Source organism: Papio anubis, chromosome 7 (genome assembly GCF_008728515.1).
Source record: "Papio anubis isolate 15944 chromosome 7, Panubis1.0, whole genome shotgun sequence".
NCBI classification, from domain to species: Eukaryota; Metazoa; Chordata; class Mammalia; order Primates; family Cercopithecidae; genus Papio; species Papio anubis.
Window position 1 is genome coordinate 75,708,773 of NC_044982.1, and position 7,151 is coordinate 75,715,923.

Here is a 7,151-nt window from a genome sequence, read left to right on the forward strand (position 1 = left end):
CACTTTCAAGCTCTTCCCCTCTATTGGGTGCCATGAGCTACTAAGTCATGGACCTGTGTGTGGTATTTTATCACATATGTTGTGCTTTCTCTTTCTGCAGGTAGTTTTGTGTATGTTTTAAGTCCTCACCTGTCTTCTTTTCTCGTTAGAGTGTCTTAGGCCTTCTGTGTCACTGTTCTGTACACCCACAGGCTTGCATTGGTGGGGCTTCAAGTTTCATTTATCTACATTCAGGTAATTTGAAATTCCTGCTATACTCTGGTTCATAGTGATTTTGGTGGCATGTGTAACATTTTTGTTTTATTTGTACTCCTTGTTGCTATTATTTATTTATTTTTGGGGGGATGTGTGTAGAGATTTGAATTCAGGTTACCACCATTATCCTCCAGTTAATTCCTCTGATATGTACTTTTTACAAAATGACTCTTGATGTAGAGTGGTAAATGAATTCTAGGAATCAAGAGTGAGGCAGTTGTGGCAGTCCAGGTGAGAGATGATGCTGGCATAAAGTTATACATTAAACTTATTTAATTTATACTAATGGTTTGTGAAGTTATAGGTTAAAAGAAAATTAAGAGATACATCAACCAAATGTAATGTGTGAACTTTGAATTGAATTTTACTCTTTAAAATGTTCCATTTGTGACAACAAATTATATGGTTATTCTACTTATTTATCAATTTTCAGAATAATGAGTTAGTACATTAGTAGTCTTCACAGGTGAATGATGAATTGTCTATCTTTATTTTTTATGTCATTTCATTATGAACTCATGCATTTTATATTGAATAAAGAAAGAAATAGTCTATAACCTCCTTGACATACCCAGCTACTATTTTAAGTTTAACATAGTCTCTTCTGATTTTGTCTATTGGCTTACCCATTTTTATCTAACTTTAATTAACAGGAAGAGTTGATTTTATATTCTGCCTAATATTATGGACAGCAAACTCAATGATGGTGGGAATTTTATTCTGTTTTGAATATACTCCCAGCTTCTCAAACAGTGACTGGCACAGAGTAGGTGCTCAATAGAAGTTTGCTGAATGAAGAAATTAATGAATATGCTTTAAAACTATTTCTTTTAAATATTCTTAAAAATTTTTTTTTTGAGATGAGATCTTGCTGTGTTACCCAAGGTGGAGTGGAGTACAGTGGTGTGATCATGGCTCACTGCAACCTCCATCTCCTGGGCTCAAGTGATCCTCCCACCTCAGCCTAATGAATAGCTGGGACCACAGGCATGTACCACCATGGCCAGATAATTTTTTGAATTTTTGGTAGACATGGAGTATCTGCCATGTTGCCCAGGCTGGTCTCGAACTCCTGAGCTCAAGCAATCCTCCTGCTGTGGCCTCCCAAAGTACTGGGATTACAGGTGTGAGTCACTGCGCCTGGCCTTAAATATGCTTTTAAATTCATCAAACTTATTAAAATGTTTTGGCATGGTTAAAGAGTACTGTTGTTTCTCCCCATAGCAATTATATTAATTCTTCTGAAACTCATATTTACCAGTCTTTAAAAAGTGACAGTTTAGAAAAAATGCACTATTACATTTCCTGGAAATAATTAGGGAAGTTATTATTTGTGTCATGTCAATTTGGGAGGAACATAACAGCGGGTATTTTAGAGGTCTTATTTTTAAGCTAGATTCCTTTATATTTTTTGATGTTTGGAATGATATAATGGAAGGAACAGCATAAGCTGAGTGTGATTGGAAGTGCCTGGAAGGATATTATTAGAATTCAAAATGACTTAGTAATTGAGGGAGTGTGAAATGTGGTCAGAACAAAATGCAGTGTAGTGAATTGTTGCTAGGAGGAAAAATAAGACTGCCCTAATATATAATGGGGACTTATAGACAAATATGGCTAAGATTTAAATTTCAGGGGTATAGTAAATCTAACTTGAATCAGCAATGTTAGTATATACGATATTCAAAGATATAATGGCAGAATGTTATTTAAGTGTTGGGATCAGAGTAGTGTTCTAGGGACTAGGCTTAACTTCTGGGACAGAGGTTACAAACTGGCACCTCACGAAACCACCCCGATGGGTTTTGGTTGGGCTGAGAGAGAGAGAGAGTGGGAAAAGGAGAGGGAAAATGAAAGGAAGGAAGAAGTTTCCAACTTTTAAAAAGTGAGAATTTTGACATAAAATCCAGATTTCCAGTGTCTCTTGAAATATTTGGCAATATTATGTATTGTTGTGACTAGCCTGTCTACAATAGACTAATGCTGAACAGTAGCTGCTTACTTAAATTGGGGTCTGTCCTGTCCAGACCTCCATGGTTCCCCCCCACTTCCTAGCTCTAAGCCACAAGCTCCAGGTATTGTTATAGTTCTTTCCCCTGCAATCGTTTTTCCCATACCAGGTCCGTACCTGTTTTAATTGCCTCCCAGTCACTCTGTTGATGAGGAAGGGATTCTTGACCTAGGTTTATGGAAATGGCCAAACACCTGACACCCAACATTGGACAGGTAAGATCAACAGTAGTTTATTCATCACATATACTCACCGCCTGAGGAGGAGGACATGGTATGCTACACAGGACCACACTGGATTTGCACTCAGGAACACAGTGAACAAGGATGGGCTTTGGGAGCCAGGCTTTGTAGTATCTAAAGGGTGAGGTGTCCCTTGGTTCCAACAGGAAGGTGTGATTCACTTGTTCGAATAATTTCACAGTCTGATAGGGAACAAAAACTCACTACTCAGAGATAAGCAGGAACTACACCTGGTCCTCTTGATACAGAGGGTTATTTGGCTAGGGAATCTTATCTCTGGGAACAGAGCTGCAGGGGAACTTACAGTTAGGCCATTTAAGGCCCTCCTGATTCCACCAGCTATCGAAGCAGCACAGAACACTGGATCTTAGTTTTAGGCCTTATGACAAAATACCCTCCTTTATGCATTTACCTTGCTTGTCAAGCCCATGTGGATATTTGGATGGAGACTCTGTAGCTAGGAGGAGGAATTTTTCTAATTCTAAATGTTTGTGAAATTGAAATACATCTGCAAGGATGGTTGTATATATTTTCTTCTCTGAAGATTAAAAAGAAATACAATGAACAAAACCGAAGAAAACTTTAGTTTTTTTTTTTCTTTTTAATTTTTAATGACTAAAACAAAACATCTAAAACTGCAGCTTCTGGAAGAACCACTTGTTCTTGCCTGTCTTGTACCTCTTTTCGAACTTGACCTTGGCCTCTTGTCCAGCCTTGCGTTTAAGAGCAGCATGTCTGAAGACATCCTTATTGATGACAGTTTTGTCCAAGAGGATATCTACAGAGTACCTTGTGGGCATTAGGTGACTCTAGTTATAAACTTTCACAAAAGACTTGATCTTTGACCTCTTGGTGATCTTCTTGCCCATGGCAGCTCTTACTTTGCAGGGATAGTGGTCAATTCCAGCCACCAGGGCATGGCTGTAGGGGCGGTCTGAGGTGCCATCATCAATGTGATAACTTTGCATCCGGAGTAGTGTCCAGCCAGGACAAACACCACTTTCCCAGGTTTCATGAACTTGCCCATTTCGACAGTAACCACTGGGGCCTACAGCAGAAATGAAAGAAGGAAAAGCTTTAGTTTTTAGATGCACTTCTGCCCAGAGTGGATAACCTCTAGGATCTTTTAGGGATTTTTCTATACACAAAATGGCATTTAAGTTGGTATTAAGAAAAATTTTGTGATACGATTGATAGTGAAAGAACTTACCAAGGAAATATTTATTCATTTCGCCAAGGTTTTTCGTTTGTTCAAAAACGTTTATTAAATACATACTGGGTCAAGTGTTAAGGCTTTAACAACAATGATTCATTTTCTTCCTGGAAAGAGCTTGCATTATATTTGAAGAGACAGAACATTAAACTAACAATTACTAATCAATGTGGTAGGTGCTATTAAGGATACAAACAGAAAACGCAAAGAAGAGGAAAGGGATCATGATCTGCTTGGAGGTTTACATTTTTTAAAAAACAGATGATTGAGTATCTGAGATGACTCAGCACTGATTGAAAATGAAAAAAGTCATCTCTCAGGGTCTTTCCAAGTTCAGTGTTTCTGAAATCTTCAATTTGAAAATTAGTACAAAGTGGGTGCAGTGGCATGTGCCTGTCGTCCAGCTACTTGGGAGGCTGAGGTGACAGGGTCACTTAAGCCCAGGAGTTAGAGCCTGTAGTATTCTATAATCATGCCTATAAATAGCCACTGCACCTCAGCCTAGGCAACAAGTGAGACCTTGTCTTTAAAATAACAAAAAGAAAGAAAAAATTAGTACTTTCTCTGTAATATCCACAGAGTACCTTGTGGAAATTAGGTGCTTGTAGTTATAAACTTTCACAAAAGGAGGAAATTTAAGGAGAGTTTGGTAAAGAAATAGTTTTCAAAGGTGTAGATAGAATATAGATATAGCCCATGAAATGAAATAGTTCCAACAATTTGGTAGCTTCCATGCTTTCTCTCTGGTAATTTGTCTTCAGTTGGGTTTCCTTTGTCCAGTGGGGTTCGTGTAAGCTGTAGTTCAAGGCTACATGTCTATGGTCACAGATTTCTGCGGTGAGCTATCTCTGGTGACCTGGATGATGACTTTGAGGTCAGAGAGAGGGATCCTGGGGTCTTAGCAGTGGACCGAAGCCAGGTGCAGGGGGTATGTACATGTATGTGGGAGGACAACACTGTGTGTACCATGCTATCTTCAAATGAGTGGTTGGCTGTGCTTTAAAGCAAACATAAAAACAATATGAGCGTTCCTAGAAATTGTGTAGTGTTACATTTATCTTTCTTCTCTTCTTTCTGTTGATATAAATCAGAATTTTCTCAATTACATTCTGTGGAACACTAGTTCCTATGTGCTTTTTTTAAAAAAGGGAAAAGTCTGTGAACAAAAATGCCTGGGAAATGTAGTATACGATATATAAATAGTTTTTTTTTTCATTCAGTGTTCCCAAAGTTTTTTAATAGGTGAAGCTTTTTCTTTTAAACATTTTCTAATGTAAGTTTAAATATTAGAACTAGGACACTGTGGAATCACTTTGTAAAATCTAGGTCCTAGAAGAACCACTTGTTCTTGCCTGTCTTATACCTTTCTTGGAACGTGACCTTGGCCTCTCATCCAGCCCTGTGTTTAAGAGCAGGGTCTCTGAAGACATCCTTATTGATGACAGTTTTGTCCAACGGGATATCCATAGAGTACCTCGTAGGCCATTAGGTGATTGTAGTTATAAGCTTTCAGAAAAGCAAGCAATTGATGGATAATTTAAGGACAGTTTGATAAAGAAACTATTTGCAAAGGTGTAGATAGAATTCAGAGAAATCACAAGAGATAATACAGTACCCTGGGGCAGGCCAGCAGGGAGACATCACTGCTGATCCCAAAGGGAAAGGGGAAGGGGAAGAAACAATTACTGGCACTTGAAGAGCAAAAATTATGGGGAGAGGACTTCCTAATAGAAGTTGCAGCGTTTGGCTGAGCTCCTGGCCAGTGACACCTTGTCTGCTTTGATCCCCTGCTTGTGCTTTACGTTGGCTAAACCCAGTGGGAAGCCAGAGGCTAAGAGAGTCAGTTGATTCAGTCCATACGGTCAGCCTCCTGAGGCACAGAAAAGGGTGGAGAGTAGATCTGGAGAGGCAAACAGATAATATTCAGCATATATATTATATGTGCTGAATATATATTGTATATGATATATATTATACCTGCTGAATATATATTATATATTATACATGCTGAACATATATAATTATATATAATATATAACTTATATTTTATATATATAATAGATATAATATAATAATTATATAATTAATTATCATATGATATATACTATCTATATATAATAGATATAATATAATTATTATATATTAGATATATTATATACTGATTATCTTGGGAGAGTAAACCAGCTTTTAGCCCCCATAACTTTTAAACTGTCATTAAAAGAGATTATGTGAATTACCTGTGAATAAATAGTATTCCAGGTATGTTTCCTTTTTCTTTTCATATTTTAGACAATAGAGAATGAGAAAAGACTTAACTGCCACAACTACATTTTTAAAAAAACCTTAGGAACAACAGAAATTTATTTCTCACAGTTCTGGAGACTGGGAAGTCGAAGATTGAGGCACCAGCAGATGTGATGTCTGGCGAGGACCCATTTCCCGGTTCACAGATGGTGCCTTGTTGCTGTGTCCTCACATGGTGGAAATGGGTGAGCAAGCTCTCTTGGCCTAGTTTTTAAAATTGACAAGTAAAATTTGTATATATTTATGATGTACAACATGATGTTTTGATATATTGTGGAATGGTCAAATCATACTATTTAACATACTCATTATTTAATGTACTTACCTTTTTTGGTGGTGGGAACACTTCAAATCTACTCTCTTAGCAATTTTCAAGTATACAGTATATTGTTATTAACTATAGTCACCAAGGTGCACAGTAGATCTCTTGAGCTTATTCCTCCTAATTGAAATTTTGTGTCCTTTGACCAATATCTCCTCAAACCCTCCATCCCCTAACAACCACATTTTTGTGGAACCAAACTAGAGTACCATTGTCTCTCATTAATAGGAGATGGTAAGAGAAGTTTTTGAATTGCCATTCAGTATGACCTAATTTTAACCCAGAATGTTATTACTATTTGTAATTGTTACATGTTCAAAAAACTCAGCAAAACTAAAATAATAAGAGACCTTGTATTTGGATGATAGTAGCAGAGACCACTGGTTGTCTGCAAAATCCATTCTTTTATTCTTGCAGAGTAATAAGAGTATAGTCAGTTGCCTGATGAATAGAAGTGATGTGTGCCACTTCTGGAAGGGGGCTTCTTGGAGAATATGAATTCTTGGAGAATATGAATTCTTCCTCTGCACTCTTTTCTATTGGCTAAATGCAGATGATAGGAAGACCATGGGGAAGCCACAGAATGAAAGGCACTGGGGTTCCTGAATCAATGCATGGAGAAAAGCTGCCACCTGACCTGAACTCACATTCTGAACCATTATATAAACAAGGCAAAAATTTTTGTTTTATTCAAGCCACAATATATTTGTGTCTATTTGATTGAGTAGTTTCTTTAGCCCATCCAAACTAATACAGATGCCATTTTAAACTTTTAATTATTTTCTATATATTTAAAGCCCCTAT

At 37.3% G+C, this 7,151-nt stretch overlaps 1 pseudogene; it reads right to left on the reverse strand.

Moving 5' to 3' along the window:
* Window positions 1-2,598: 2,598 nt before the first annotated feature.
* On the reverse strand, window positions 2,599-3,535 carry LOC116275739 (annotated as a pseudogene).
* Window positions 3,536-7,151: the final 3,616 nt, after the last annotated feature.